Source organism: Mirounga angustirostris, unplaced genomic scaffold (genome assembly GCF_029215605.1).
Source record: "Mirounga angustirostris isolate CCGP_5_RB_7025 unplaced genomic scaffold, mMirAng1.0.hap1 SCAF_15, whole genome shotgun sequence".
NCBI classification, from domain to species: Eukaryota; Metazoa; Chordata; class Mammalia; order Carnivora; family Phocidae; genus Mirounga; species Mirounga angustirostris.
The window spans coordinates 75,609,527-75,624,780 of record NW_026991723.1 but is presented as its reverse complement, the minus strand read 5'-3'; the positions used below and the strand labels follow the sequence as shown (position 1 = coordinate 75,624,780).

Sequence of the window (15,254 nt, the reverse complement as noted above, 5' to 3'; positions counted from 1 at the left end):
CCACAATTCTTTCTTTTGAAGATTTTATTTATTTATTTATTTAGAGCGAGTGGGGGAAGGGGCTGAGGGAGAGAGAATCTCAAGGAGACTCTGAGCTGAGTGCAGAGCCCAACACGGTGCTCGATCCCATGACCCTGCGATCATGACCTGAGCCGAAATCAAGAGTTGGATGCTTAAATGACTGAGCCGCCCAGGCACCCCTGATCCCGCAGTTCTTAAAATTAGCACAGTGGCAGGGACTTTCATTCCATTTTAATCTTCCACTCTAAATGCCCAGGAATTAAGTGATTTAAATCTCCAAGCCAGTACCAAAAGCTCTCTGTATTGAAGGGGTCTACATATTACCAGTTCTCTGCATCCAGAAGATACACAACATCCATTAAAAGAAAAGCCTAAACTGGTTATCTGAAAAGGTGGGCAAATAGTAGCTTGAGCAATAATTGCACCAATGAAGGACTATCTGCTACCAGAAATGGTAATACCAGGGAAACACTGATTATTCTTCCTTCTCTCCCCACCTTCATATATCTAATCAAGGCTGTCATCTCTCAGAGATAGAGCTCTATTGAGAAAGGGTAGCCAGACGTGTGTACAGTTAGCAGCACTGCCCGCTGGAAAGCCTGGATGCATGTCTCCAGTAGACAAGCCCAGGCTCCCACTCTTGTTGGCACATAGGTATCCAGGGAAGCTGTCCATGCATTGAGCCTCCTCCAAGGCCAATGCTGAGGGTGCTGCCCTGGGTTGGCTAATCTATTTGGGCTTCAGTCCTATAATACACAGCTCATCCCACTCCTTTCTGTGGATATAATGCTGCCATGCTTGACTTCCTAGCCAACTGAATTGGAGTCATGTCAAGCTTTCCATAAATCCTGATAAAATGCATTTATATTAAACAAGAGACGTCCCTCAGATCTAGACATCAGGTGTGGAACTGACTAAAAGCTTCTGTCTCTAACTCATTGGGTTATTGTAGGGACACAAGCTAAGACATCATCTCTAGCCATAAAGTGCTGTGGGCATGGTGTACTGTGGTGACCATATTTCTCTCCTATCCATTCTGATTGTACAACCCCCTTTGTCTGATAACAGCACCCCCTTTCCTATGGTAAAATTGTCCCTCAGTCTATATGGTCCTGGTGGAAGAAGGAAGCTTTTTCTTTTAGCTTCCAATTACCCAACTATAGGGAGATCTAGGTTGAACCATTCATAATCCTGGATCTCACTGAACAGAGAATAGCCCAAGGAGTATGGTGAGGAGAGAGAGAGAAGGAGGAGGAGGAGGAAGAGGTCATTTAGGACTTAGAACCTGTAGAACAGAACACAACTGAAGTCAGTTCTACTCCCAGGACAGGAGGGTGTGTGTGTGTGTGTGTGTGTGTGTGTGTGTGTGTGTGTTGGGATTATAGATGATTTATGTTTTCTGTGGCTTTGAATTTTTTTAAATAAAAAGAGAAAAATGCAAACAGAAAAAATATAAATATATTCCAACAGAAGGAATTCAATGTTGCGATTCAATACATGCTATTTATACTATGAAGCCAATATTATTAATAATAATGATGATAATAGTAAACAAAAATAGGAGGGAAGAATCTCACAAACGTAATGTTGAGCTAAGGAAGTCAGACCCCAAAGAGGGCATGCTTCATGATTCCATCAATATAAAGGTCAACAACAGGCAAAATCAATTTATCAGAAGCTGTGTATCAGAAGTCAGGAGAGTGATTACCCTTGGAGGAGCATACTAGGAGGGCATAAAACATAGACTACTAGGTGGATGGCAATGTTCTGTCTCTCATCTGGCTGCTGGTAACAGGCATGCATGCAGTTTGTGAAAATGGATTTAGCTGGGCATTGGTGATTTGTGCACTTTCTTGTTTGTATGTTATACTTCAATGAAATACTAACTTTTTTTTTTTTTTTAGACAAACCTTGTCCTGAATCGCCTACATCAATTGTTCAGGAAATATGGCAAAGTTGTTCTGGTGTGCTTAGAGGAAGTATCCCATACATTTGTTGTATTTCACATCTTCTTTTTTAAATTCCAAACTAGTCCTTATTGGTTTGAAAATTAATGACTTTTACACTTGCATTCTTCAGTGCTTCTTTGTTTTTGCAATTCTCAGCACAATGCTTCTGCAACCACCCTTCTTACAAGTTGCTGTGGCATTCAGGGCATGGTTTTCTGGACCTTGCCCGTGATTCACATTCTGAAAGGGTAAAGAGAAGCCAGCCAGCTCTGCTTTCTCCAAATGATAACATAGGCATCCTCAGTGGTTTATGGAAGGAGAGAGCAGTAATTACTGAGCTGCACATATGTAAACGTTCCCAGATTTTAGATGTAATGTATGTAAATGTAACTAGTCCAACAAAATGTTATTGTTTTAATAACTTGCACCAGTTTCCTCTTTGGGAGTAAGTTATCTTTTATTGGGCAGAAGTTCCCTAATACATCTCTGTGATGGAAATCAAGATCCCTAGGGTCTGGATGTTTGCTGATTTCAGGATTTTGGAGGGAAAAAAAAAAGGCAAAATGGCTCCTCATAAAAATGGGGGAGGAATGGATTGTGGTTCTTTGGAGTAAAAGAAGCTAAGAGAGTAAAGATAGTTCAGGAAAGATGAGTGGATGTCCTTGGTAGTGTGGAAGGATATTTTAAAAATGGAGATACTAGCGTATTTTATTTCATTTCTTGAATTAATCTGATATGAATCCTAACTCTTAACTCCACTGATCAATGGTTGCCCTGTGTGAAAGAGATTTTGTGGCTCCTGAAAACAGGGTTGAGTTTCTCATGACTATTGACATCACCCATATTATCAGAGAACAGAGACCAGAGAAAGAAGGAGCTCAGGAGGCAGATGAGGCCCCAAGGAATGAGTCACTGGGTGTCTGTTGAGTAGTGGGATAGGCCTTTAACTTCCACAGCCATGGAAATGCACAGGTCATGGAACTGGCGGGGAAGGAGGAGGAGGTTCAGACAGGAAATCCAAATGACAACTGAGTTACATAAATGTAAAAGTGAGTTATCTTGAAATCATGCTTCTTACCACCTTGTAAGTGGAATTTTGCAGTACTTTTTTTTTTTTTTTAACTCATCACAGATTTGAGAGTTTATGACATGTACCACTCCTTGTGCTAGGTGCTAGGGATACAGTGTTCAACAAATCAGACATGGTTATGGCTTTTGTTTAGACTTATGGTCTAGCACAGGCAGCAGAAATAAATAAATTATTATACAAGTGTTGTGTCCAATACAGGAAGTCAGGATTCTAGGGGAGTCTGTAATAGGAAGTGCAGACTTCATCTGGGGGAAAAAAAATAACAATATCTCAGGGAAGAGGATTAAGAAGGCAGGCTATGTCAAGTTGCCTTAAAGATGAATAAAAAAAGAGGCATCTGGGTGGCTCAGTTGGTTGAGTGTCTGCCTTCAGCTCAGGTTGTGATCTTGGGGTCCTGGGGTCGAGTCCTATGTGGAACCCAGGGTCGGGCTCCAATAAAGAAAGGCATAAAAAGATAGAGGCACTCAGGTGATATACAAACCCAACCTGGCTCATCTCAGTCCATTTTAACTAGTCTTTATGTAAAATATAAAGGTGAGTGTAGTGAATTCAGGTGTTACATTTAATTAGTTAAGAAGTGCTCTCAAGGGCGCCTGGGTGGCTCAGATGGTTAAGCGTCTGCCTTCGGCTCAGGTCATGATCTCAGGGCCCTGGGATCAAGTCCCGCATCGGGCTCCCTGCTCCTTGGGAGCCTGCTTCTCCCTCTGCCTCTCTCTCTCTCTCAGGAATAAATAAATAAAATCTTAAAAAAAAAAAAAAAAGAAGTGCTCTCAAGGGGTGCCTGGGTGGCTCAGTTGGTTAAGCGACTGCCTTCGGCTCAGGTCATGATCCCAGCGTCCTGGGACTGAGCCCCCCCCACGTCAGGCTCCCTGCTCAGCGGTGAGCCTGCTTCTCCCTCTCCTTCTGCCTGCTACTCTGCCTGCTTGTGTTTTCTCTCTCTCTCTCTGTCAAATGAATAAATTAAAAAAAAAATTTTTTTAAAGAAGTGCTCTCAAGTTTTGTAAGTAATCCCTCTGAAAAGTTATTCAAACTAGTAGCTTTTTCTTTCTGGAAACAAAAATGTCATTTAAGAAGTGGTTAGAGAGCCTCTACTTGATAGATGTTCAGAATATATGACGTAAGGAGTGTATGTTCCCAGATGCGACATACAGCAGCCACTCGAGTTGGGTACTAGAAGAGAGAATCGTCCCCTTCTCGCATTCCATCATGTACCCATAAATGTTCTCAATGTGGATAATGCACTTTCAGCCTTTTCAGGAGGAAAAGTGGCTGTTTTGTTTTCTGAGTGTAATAAAGCATCTGACTTCATTTTTTGATGTTTGCCAGGGGCTCTTAAGTCTCAGCCTTCCCTCGTTCCTGTCTGCTCCGCATCTGAGCAAGTTGGTAATAAAGCCAGTGCCCCCTCCTGTGGGCATACTGGCAGATTCAAACCAATCAAAGCCTTGTTCACACAGCGGGGGGCCTTACACCAGCCCACTCCTGGGTCACAATAACAAACCCGTGCCAGTCACCTTTTCCTGTACTCTGGAGCTCATTTTCAGACCAGCTGGGAAGCCTGCCCTGCTCCCTCCAGAAAGTTGATTATATGAATAAGAAACCTTTTCAAAATCCTTGGTGTGCGTGTGTAATGTCCTCAGTCTCTACATCTCAACCACATGTTGGGTGGGGGTCCATCCTGTTTCTGCAGAGTGGCTGCAACGCTGACTTTCATGCCCATTGGCTGTGTCCCAATCTCTTAAGTGAGTCTTTGCTCCAAAACCATGCTCTGTGCTCCATACTGTGATTCTGCGGTCTAGGCTTTGCAAACCACATCCCTCCTTTGCCACTTCTCCTCCCAGTAGGCTCTAGAAACAGCCATGGTCTGGAGGAGAGTGAAGGGGCTTGTTCCTTCTGGACCGCTAACTTTTCTCACCAGCCTAGCTTTAGCGGTGACTCCTCCCCATGTAGCAGCAGTTAGCTCTAGCTTCCAGACTTGCCCCCACACCAAGAACCAGTTCTGTCAGGTACCCTTAGAAAGACCAGTTCCAGCCAGGCTGTTCTTCTTGGAGATCAAAGTCATAGCTCCATGAAGCTCCCTCTCCAACCTCCTGATATCCCAATACCAGCCGGCCAGCACCCTCAAGACCACTTCTCTATGCTTCAAGGTATGAATAATCCCAACCTCCTCTTTGTTCCTCAAACCTTGGCACCTACTTCCTTCAGTTACTCCTTTATCATCTCATTTATTTTTTTTCCCTTTTCCTTCTTAATTCCCTCTATTAGATTGTCTCTGTTCAAATGACTGGTATGGTTTCTGTTTTAATTTGATCCTTCCTACTACAAACTGAAACTTGTTCTAATGGACGAGGCTACTTTGTTCCAAACTTTGGAAATAGTCACCTATCTCTGCCTCATAGATTTGAAAGAAGAGCTTGGATCCCTTTGGATTTCCTGCTTCCAACTGCTAAGAACACCTGCCAGTGTGCTTTGGGTCAGCCTCCTAGAGATGAGCCCAAGGTTCCACTCCTGACCCTTTTTCCTCTGCTTTCCATTCTTTGTTTGTGAGGCAGGAATATTTTCCATACAGCTGACTAGGTGAGTACAGTCAGATGTAATTCTCCCCACATTGGATCTGAAGTCATAGGCGTGGTGAGCAGGTCATTAGGAGGACCTCTCTTTAACATCAGATGTCAGCCACATTCTCTAATCTTGCCTTAGAAAGGACACCCACGAGTTAGAAATTGTTAATTCTCTGTTATTATTGGCTCCACATTTGACTCCTTGTTTTTCTTTCCAATGCTTGTTATAACCTAGAAAAGGAGAATATTAAATGAGTGGTACCCTTAATTTCCAACAGGCAAAATAATAGTAAAAATCAAACAGAGTGAAACTAGAATAGTACCCCCAAATACATGCAACAACTATAATCTCTGGATGATTTTACTTTTTAAAAAAGCATTTATTTATTTATTTTAGAGACGGAGAGAGAGAGAGCACGAGTGGGGAGAAGGTTAGAGAGGGGCGGGGGGAGAGAATCCTCAAGCAGACCTCCCCACTGAGCTCAGAGCCTGACTCGGGGCTCTGTCTCACGACCCCGAGACCATGACCTGAGCTAAAATCAAGAGTCAGCCGCTTAACCGACTGAGCCACCCAGGCGCCCCTCTCTAGATGATTTTAATACTTTTATCTTTTATATCTCTCTTAATTTCCACTCTATGGAACTTGCATTTTATATTTGTTTATAATTTTTTTTTTAAAAAAGAAACTAAATTGAGAGAAATTACACTATGGGAGGAAAAATTAAACTCTCAAAAGCATGAGGTTTATATCAAGTCATGTTGCCTCAGCCATGCCCTCAGTTTCTTGTGTATCCTCCTGGCCAAGAGGAGAAATAATGGTCCAAAGAGTACAAGAGGAAATTAACCCAAGCAAAGGCACATAAAGGGCTCATTTAAGAAGCATAAGCAAAAGAGAATGATCAGGTAGGAGATGGAAGGAGATGTGAGCCGGACAAATAAGGGTAAAGCAGAGGGAAGAAAGAGCCCAGGGTTTGCATGCAGTTGCATCTGATCCACCACCATCTATGGAGATTTCCTCAGAAAAGGAGGTTGGCTCCTGGCCCCAGCTGGCAGCTTCTCCAATCTCGCTCTCCTGTCAGACATCTGTCAGCACTCTGTGAGGACCATTGGAAATCAAGGCCATTCACAGTTTGTCTTGGACTCTTCAAGTCTTCCCACCCCTACTGGCTACTGGAAGGAAAGGGGAAAAAAGTTATAAGTTTCTCTAGCCACAGTGAGAATGGCCAAAAAAAGAAAAGAGAACAAGACGGCCTTAACAAAGGAGACGTGTTCCCAGGATGCCTCATTGTCAAAGGCTCCATTCATTCATTCATTCCCCCAAATATTTATTGAGCATAACTGTGTGCCAAGCATGGCAGTCAGTACTGGTGACACATTATTTAATGTCGACCTGAGCAAGCTGTTCTTTATCTTGCTTCACGTTCTTCCCTCAAAGGAAGTACAGCTCCTTGGCCCTCAACCACTTCCACCCCTCTGAAGGTGTTCCCTTTCCCCTGAGAGCAGAGTATAAGGATTGTACCTAATATATGCCTAGATATCTGGGGAAGGGGAAACAAGACAAGGGGACTCACCTTCAGTTGACTATCCCAAAGGGGCACATATCTAATGAGCGATGTCTTCACCTGCTTTCAGCTGACTCGGAAACTTTAAGCTCAAGAACATATACTTGAACTAGGTGTCATTCTTCAGAAGTACATACGTGCATAAATGCTTTTTACATGTTGGTGTTTTGTTCATGCTACTTTTTTCTGTATTTTCCTTTATCATTTTTCTATTTGCTGGCAAGCTCCTACTCAATTTTTTCTTTTCCTATGAAATGTTCTATATCCTATATACAGGTATATACATCTAGGGGTACCTGGGTAGCTTCTTGATTTCAGCTTGGGTCATGATCTCAGGGTTGTGAGATCAAGCCCCATATCGGGCTCCACACTAGGCTTGGAGTCTGCTTGGGATTCTCTCTCCCTCTCCCTCTCCTGGCCCCACCTCTCTCTCTCTCTCAAAATATATATATATATATATATCTAATGTGTGTAGATAGATGATGATGATGATGATAGATAGATAGATAGATAGATAGATAGATAGATAGATAGATAGATAGAAAGAAAGAAAGAAAGGATAAAGGAGTACTAAGGAAACAACCATGTTTACTCCACTCAGCTTCAAAAAGAGAACATTACAGAACCTTTCAAGCTGTGTGCCATTCCCTATATGCATTCCATTATCCCTCTCCCAACCTCCAGAGTTAACCACTATTCTGAATTTTGTTTTTATCAACTATCCCTTGTTTTTCTATACTTGATTTTCTACAAATGTATGCCTCAGTTTACTGTACCTGTTTTATACATAAATGGAATCTAAAAAATCGCTTCTCGGCCTTTTGGCTAAGATCAAGTGTAGTATCTGTTCTTAATCAGTTTAATAAATGGAATCTAAATTAATCTGTGTTGAATTTTGCACTGTTTACTTTTTTTATTTCTGCCATATAATATTCCAGTGTAATAATTATATTAAAATGTATCCCTTCTACTGACTATGTGAATTTGAAATTTTCATGGTTTATTACTAGTAAAATCAATGTTGCTGGAAACATTCTTATAGAATGCCTCGTACTATACACATGCAAGTTTCTCCTAGGCTATATTCCTAGAAATATAATTGCTGAATTTAGGGTTTTTAAAATTTGGTGGCTGACACCAATTTATTTTCAATGTGTTTGGTTCAATTTAAATTGCATTAGCATGATATGAGAGTTTCTGTCGCTCCATGCCCTTTACAGCAATCAATATTGTTAGGCTTTTTTTTTTCACCAATCTCAAGGGAATGAAATTGTTTTATTTTATTTGGCATCTCCTTTATAAATGATGAGAATAGGCATTTTTGAAAATGTTTATTGTTCGTTGTGTTTCTGCTTTCATGAAATACCTGTCCACATCTTTGTTCATTGTTATATGTGGCTACATGCTCTATAATCTTTATATTTTAGATACTAACACTTTTTATTGCTGTGAAATGTCACAGATACCTTTTCCAAGCATGTGGCTTGTATTTTCACTCTCTTTGTGATGACTGTTGATGAATAGAAATTCTTTTTTTTTTTAAGATTTTATTTATTTGCCAGAAAGAGAGAGAGGGAGAGTACAAGCAGAGGGAGTGGCAGACAGAGGGAGCGGGACTCAATCCCAGGACCCTGAGATCATGACCTGAGCCGAAGGCAGACAGACGCTTAACGACTGAGCCACCCAGACACCCCGATGAACAGAAATTCTTAATTTAAGAAATGTAGTTAGCTTTATCAATCTTTCCCTTTTTGATTTGTACTTATGTATCTTTTTTCATATTTTTATACTTCAAAGTCACATATATATTCCCCTTTTTTAAGATTTTAAATTTTTAATTGATTTTTACATATAGTCTAAGGAAATGTGTCCTTTTGTTTTTCCAGTAGCCAGTCCCATTTACTAACTATCCATCCTTTCCTCCATTGTTCTGCAATGTCATTTTTGTCATATACTTTTTTTTTAATGAGAAAAACTAGAGAAATTTTTTTTTTCAGTACGTACCCTCTTTAATACCCATCACCAGGCTAACCCATCCCCCACCCTTCTCCCTTCTAGAACCCTCAGTTTGTTTCTCAGAGTCCATAGTCTCTCATGGTTCATCTCCCCCTCCGATTTCCCCCCCTTCATTTTTCCCTTCCTGCTATCTTTTTTTTTTTTTTTAACATATAATGTATTATTTGTTTCAGAGGTACAGGTCTGTGATTCAACAGTCTTACACAATTCACAGCGCTCACCATGGCACATACCCTCCCCAGTGTCTATCACCCAGCCACCCGTCCCTCCCACCCCCACCACTCCAGCAACCCTCAGTTTGTTTCCTGAGAATAAAAATTCCTCATATCAGTGAGGTCACACGATACATGTCTTTCTCTGTTTGACTTATTTCACTCAGCATAATACCCTCCAGTTCCATCCACGTCGTTGCAAATGGCAAGATCTCATTCCTTTTGATGGCTGCATAATATTCCATTGTGTATATATATATATATATATATATATATATATATATACCACATCTTCTTTATCTATTCATCTGTTGATGGACATCTTGGCTCTTTCCATAGTTTGGCTATTGTGGACACTGCTGCTATAAACATCGGAGTGTACGTACCCCTTCAGATCCCTGCATTTGTATCTTTGGGGTAAATACCCAGTAGTGCAATTGCTGGGTCCTAGGGTAGCTCTATTTGTATAAATGCCTGTCCCATCACTTAGCTTTCTATTTGATTCCATTGGTTTGTCTATGCCTGCAGCAATCTGAAGTGCCTTAATTCCTGTAACTTCAAACAAATCATACTCTATGCCTAGGCAAGTTCCCTTGTCTTGTTTGTCTTTTTCGGAAATTTCTTAGTTTCTCCTTGTCTTTTAATATAAATTGCAGTATTACCTTGTCAGTTACACACACGCACACACACACACACACAAAAGAAAATCCTACAGAGATGTTGATTGGTATTGCATTAAATCTATTAATTTGGAGAGAATCAGTATCTTTAATAGATTGAATATTTCTATCTATGTATATTTCATGTTTCTTCACTTATGTAATATGTAAATTGATACAGTCATTATGGAAAAGAGTATGGACATTCCTCAAAAAATTAATCATAGAACTACATGATCCAGCAATCTCACTTCTTGATATATATCTGAAGGAAACAAAATCAGTATCCCAAAGAGAAATCTGCACTCATGTTTACTGCAGCATTATTTATAATAGCCAAGATATAAAAACAATCTAAGTGTCCATGAATGGATGAGGAAACTGTGATACATTATATATATAATATTATAGATATATATAAAATTATTTATTTATATAACATATTAATATGGTATCACAAAATATGTCATATATATTATATATAATGGAATATTATTCAGCCATGAGAAAGGAGGAAATCCTGCATTTGCAATCACATGGATGAAACTGGAAGACGTTATGCTAAGTGAAATAAACCAGAGGAAGACAAATACTATATAATCTACTTATATTTAGAATCTAAAAGACAAAATCCAAAAAAATGTTGAATTCAAAGAAATAGAGTAGATTGATGGTTGCTAGGAGTATGGGGTAGTGAAATGGGGAGATGTTGGTTACAGGGTACACACTTCCAGTTATAAGACGATTCAATTCTGGGGACTTAATTTACAGCATGGTGACTATAGTTAATAATAATATATTGTATACTTGAAATTGGTTAAGTGTTCTCTCTAAGTGTCCTCACCACACACATACACACACACACACACACACACACACAAGGGTAACTATACAAAGTGATATGTGTGTTAGTTAACTTGATTGTTGTAATCACTTAACAATGTATATGTATATCAAATAATCACACTTTATAGTTTAGATATACACAATTTTATTTGTCAGTTATACCTCAATAAAGCTGAAGTGGGCATCAGAAGAAAAAAAAGTTACTGTCCTCCTAAGAGTTGACATTGTTGTTTTATTTACAAATAGAGGTTAACCTGTATTGAATATTTTTTCTTGCATCTACTGAGATTTACTTTTATCCTTAAGTATACCAATATGATAAATATCTTAATAGATTTTACAGTGTTGAATCAATTTTGCCATCTAGATTATAGTAATGTTGGATTAGTGCTGAGTTTAGATTATGACTTCATTATACTGCATTGTTGAATATTTACTTACTAATTTTTTTAAGTTGATTGTTTTACTCCCCCTTGTACACTACTTTATGAAGTATTGGGCTAGATGATCTTCCAAACCAATCTAGAATTCAGGGATCCAGTCAATGGTACAGTTGAATGCTGAGTTCAAAAAACAGAGGGCTTCCTGGAAGCACTGGGAACTCTTAGGGAAGTCATGTGCTGGGAGTAGTAAAGAGGTGAGCTGTAGATTCTCTGTGACTGTCTAGCTGAATTCTAACACATGGGCTGGCATAGTATGAACTCAGTAACTGTTTATGAAGATAGTTAAGTTTGCCAGGAGGCTTGACCTGAGTTAGTTAGACCTGAGGTTCACTTCATAAATTGTAGACCACTAGATACAACCAAGTCATCAGTTCCTACATTGATAGCATTGGTATCTGACAAGAAACTCAACATGAACTTACTGTGTGCCTGCAATTACTGTCTCACTAGTATCAACGTTACTTATGAGAATGCGTCTAGATTTTATGGTAGAGTCATTAGGGATATTTGCATTTCTCCAAATAGCAGAGTACCTAAAAAGGACAGCTAAAATATATCTTAAACATCTCCAGTGCTTGCTCTCCTAATAGACAAAATATTCAGAAATCCAGTGGGCCATTCTTTACCTGGATCTATAGTCTCTTGTGGGTAGGGAGCTCTTTGCATGGCTAGCTTTGCTCAAGAACAGAAGATAGCTTGCTTTTTTTCAGTTCCTGTTTATTTTACAGCAATTGAAATCTTTCCAAACAGCATTTAATGAGAATTTCAGAGACATTGGGCTGTCTTGAAAAAGCTGTACAGTTCCACAGGCTACCTGAGTCAAGATTACAAGCTTGCAGGTGCATATTACAGTTTCTGAAGGGTGCCACCCCACACAAGCTGGCCCAGCCATCATCTTTCCACACTGCAGAGTAGGAGACATACAGTGGGAGGCCTGGTCTTCTTACAGTCTTGGCTAATAGGTGCAGTGGAATTTTTTTTTTAAGTGGTTATCTGTTAATCCAAAAACATCTGATTCTTGAAAAATCTGTTTTATTAATCGAGGGAGAGTTGATCTCGATATCGACTGTTCACTTTTTACAAATAATCTCATGTTTCTAGTTTAAGATATTTGAATTCTACTCCTAGATTTGCCATTAATTTACTGTATGCCTTTGGGCTATTTCTTGATTCACCTGGGTCTCAGCATACCTATGATGAAACATAATTAAAATGATGCCAAACAAAAACTACAAAACAAAATTTGGATTGAGTGGTCACTAGAATCACTTCTATTTTAAAGATGTATGGCTCTAGAGTGTGACTGACATCCAACAAGGATTTTATCAGCTGTAACTATCTGAGAGGCTACTTCCAGGAGCAAGTCTTTTGTGGGTTTTGATTCTCAGAGACAATCTGATGCATGCCCAAGACACAAGAGGGGCTGGCTGACATGAATACATACCTTGGGAAATCAGTGAGCAGGGTGAAAATGAGATATTGGGATATTACCCAACTCAGCCATCAGTGCACCTCCAAAGCCTTTACATTAAAAAAAAAAAAAAGATCAAATTTTGAAAATTCAAAAGGCCTTTTGTCAACTACAACAAGGGCAATCTAAACAGCTAAACCGAATAAATGGGGTGATGGGTGCCATTTCAGAATTGGGAGTTTTCGAGGAGCAGAAACAGCTTTTATTTGAGATGGCTGAATACTAACATTGGATTCTCCCATTTATGAGGTTTGTGACACTGGGTGCATTGCTTAACCAGAGCCAGTTTCTTGGGCATGTGACCTGTATAGTCACATAAGACCCTGCACTTAGAAGGTCCCCACACTTGCTTTAATATTCCGCTGTGCACCTGGGTGGCTCAGTCAGTTAAGCGTCTGCCTTCTGCTCAGGTCATGGTCCCAGGGTCCTGGGATCGAGCCCCACATCAGGCTCCCTGCTAAGTGGAGAAGTCTGCTTCTCCCTCTCCCTCTGCTGCTTCCCTGCACTTATACATGCACACTCTCTGTCTCTGAAATAAATAAAAATCTTAAAAAAAAAAAAATTCCGCTGTTGCCATCTTGAAATTCCCAGTAGTTTTTAACAAGGAGTCATGCATTTTTAATTTTCACTGGGTCCTGCAATTGTTAAGCTAGTCTTGAGCTTAACCTTTCTGAAACTTGGCTTTTCTATTGTAATACTTGTAGTTCAGAATCACAATGAGGATTAAGTGAGATACTTATGAAAGTTCCCAATGAACTCAGGGTATGATGTGTTTGCTAAGTAAATAAGTCTTATTCCCTACTTTGATCCATTTCTAGACCCACGTCTAACTGTTCTTCTTTAAAAGGAGACACAAGACTCGGGTTTTTTTCTGTGTGTGTGTTTTTTGTTTTGTTTTGTTTTAAATTTTTTCCTCACTTTATGTTCACAGACTGGTGCAGTCCAAAAGTGGAAGCATAAAACCATCTTGAATAAAAGCCATTTTTGGCCAGCTTAGAAATATTAAATATAATAAAACTTCTCCTGTGTTTATAGTTGGTTCTGGGGCTTCCCATGGATTAATAGTTCTGATAGGGCTTTTGAGAATGTCAGCAGTATACTGCATTTCAAACAGTACAGTGTGTCCCCATCAACAATTAACATGGAGTTTGACCCCTTACACATCTTCTCTGGACAAATAAGCCCTTAAATGGCCAGTATCTCACTTCAGTAGATCTTAAGTTATGAGGACACTGTGAGTAGTTACTATGGAGAAGTACATCATTTATCTCCCTTGAACTCCCCATTCTCAACACATTATCAGTTTTTGAAGAATATGGGTTCTTCAATTTCAAAAGAGATCTTGTCCTTTCACCTCTTGCTGAAGAGATTTTGATGAATATCTTTTGTTGTTTGACTTTGTTTCCACTTACACATTTTTCTTTATTTTAAAATAATTTGACATTATGGTTATATAATTGCATTTTACCTAGAATGGAATGGAATGGAGAGTCAAGGGATTTCTAACAAAATAAATAATAAAATTGTAATGATAGCTCACATTTAATGAACTATGTACCAGTATTCTCAAGAATCTAACAGTCTGTTATTTTATCTTCATAACAATCTTATGAGATATGTAATATCTCCCATATATAAATGCAGAATCTTATGAGATATGTAATATCTCCCATATATAAATGCAGAACGTGAGGTTTAACACAATGAAATAATCTGATCACAGTCAGGTTAGTTGCAGCCCAAGACTCGAATCCATGTCTGCTGAATTCCAAAACCTGCATTTTTAACATTTATGATATCCAAAGCAGAAGTATCAGATAAGTGAAGGACTTACCATGAAGGAAGGAGAAAGACAGTTGTTATTCATTCATTCATTCATTCATTCATTCAGAAATCCAACATATATTCATTGAGCATACGATGAGTCAAACACTATCCTAGGCAAGGTGCCTACAGTAGCTATAATCCTTACTTCAAGGGGCTTAAAAAATAAAAGGCAGAGCCATCCATGTAAATGAATTATTTGAATTGTGCTAAATGGTATGAAGAAGTGTAGGATACTTGGTGAGTGTGTAACAAGAGAATGGGTCCCAGTCTGGTGTGAAAAGAGAAAAAGTCTCCTTGAGAAAGTGATAGTATGATAGTATATTTTATCATTGAATTATAGAATTATAGATAAGGAAACAGTCCAGAGGAGAAAAACAACCTGCTCAAGATCATACGGAGAGTCAATGGAACATTTGGTAATCCAAGTTTGTATTCCAGGGTTCTTTCCTCTGTAGGGGGCTTTACACAATGATAATGGACTCCATTTTCTCTCAATAGGATCATGGGACTATATGCAGATGCAAAATATCCTTCTTCACTGATGAGAACTCATGCCTAGAGATGCAGTCTCGTGAATGTCTGAGTCTTGTTTCATAGCTC

The 15,254-nt window shown here is 39.4% G+C and overlaps 1 long non-coding RNA gene and 1 pseudogene across 1 annotated transcript in view; one reads left to right on the top strand and one right to left on the bottom strand.

Moving 5' to 3' along the window:
* Positions 1 to 6,024: 6,024 nt before the first annotated feature.
* Positions 6,025 to 15,254, bottom strand: part of LOC135362703 (uncharacterized) — a 66,142-nt gene continuing 56,912 nt past the window's right edge. Inside the window, exon 3 of the long non-coding RNA XR_010407694.1 lies at positions 6,025 to 6,788. This is a non-coding gene — a long non-coding RNA (uncharacterized LOC135362703). The remainder of the gene's footprint in view (positions 6,789 to 15,254) is intronic.
* LOC123850356 (U2 spliceosomal RNA) lies at positions 7,986 to 8,093 on the top strand (annotated as a pseudogene).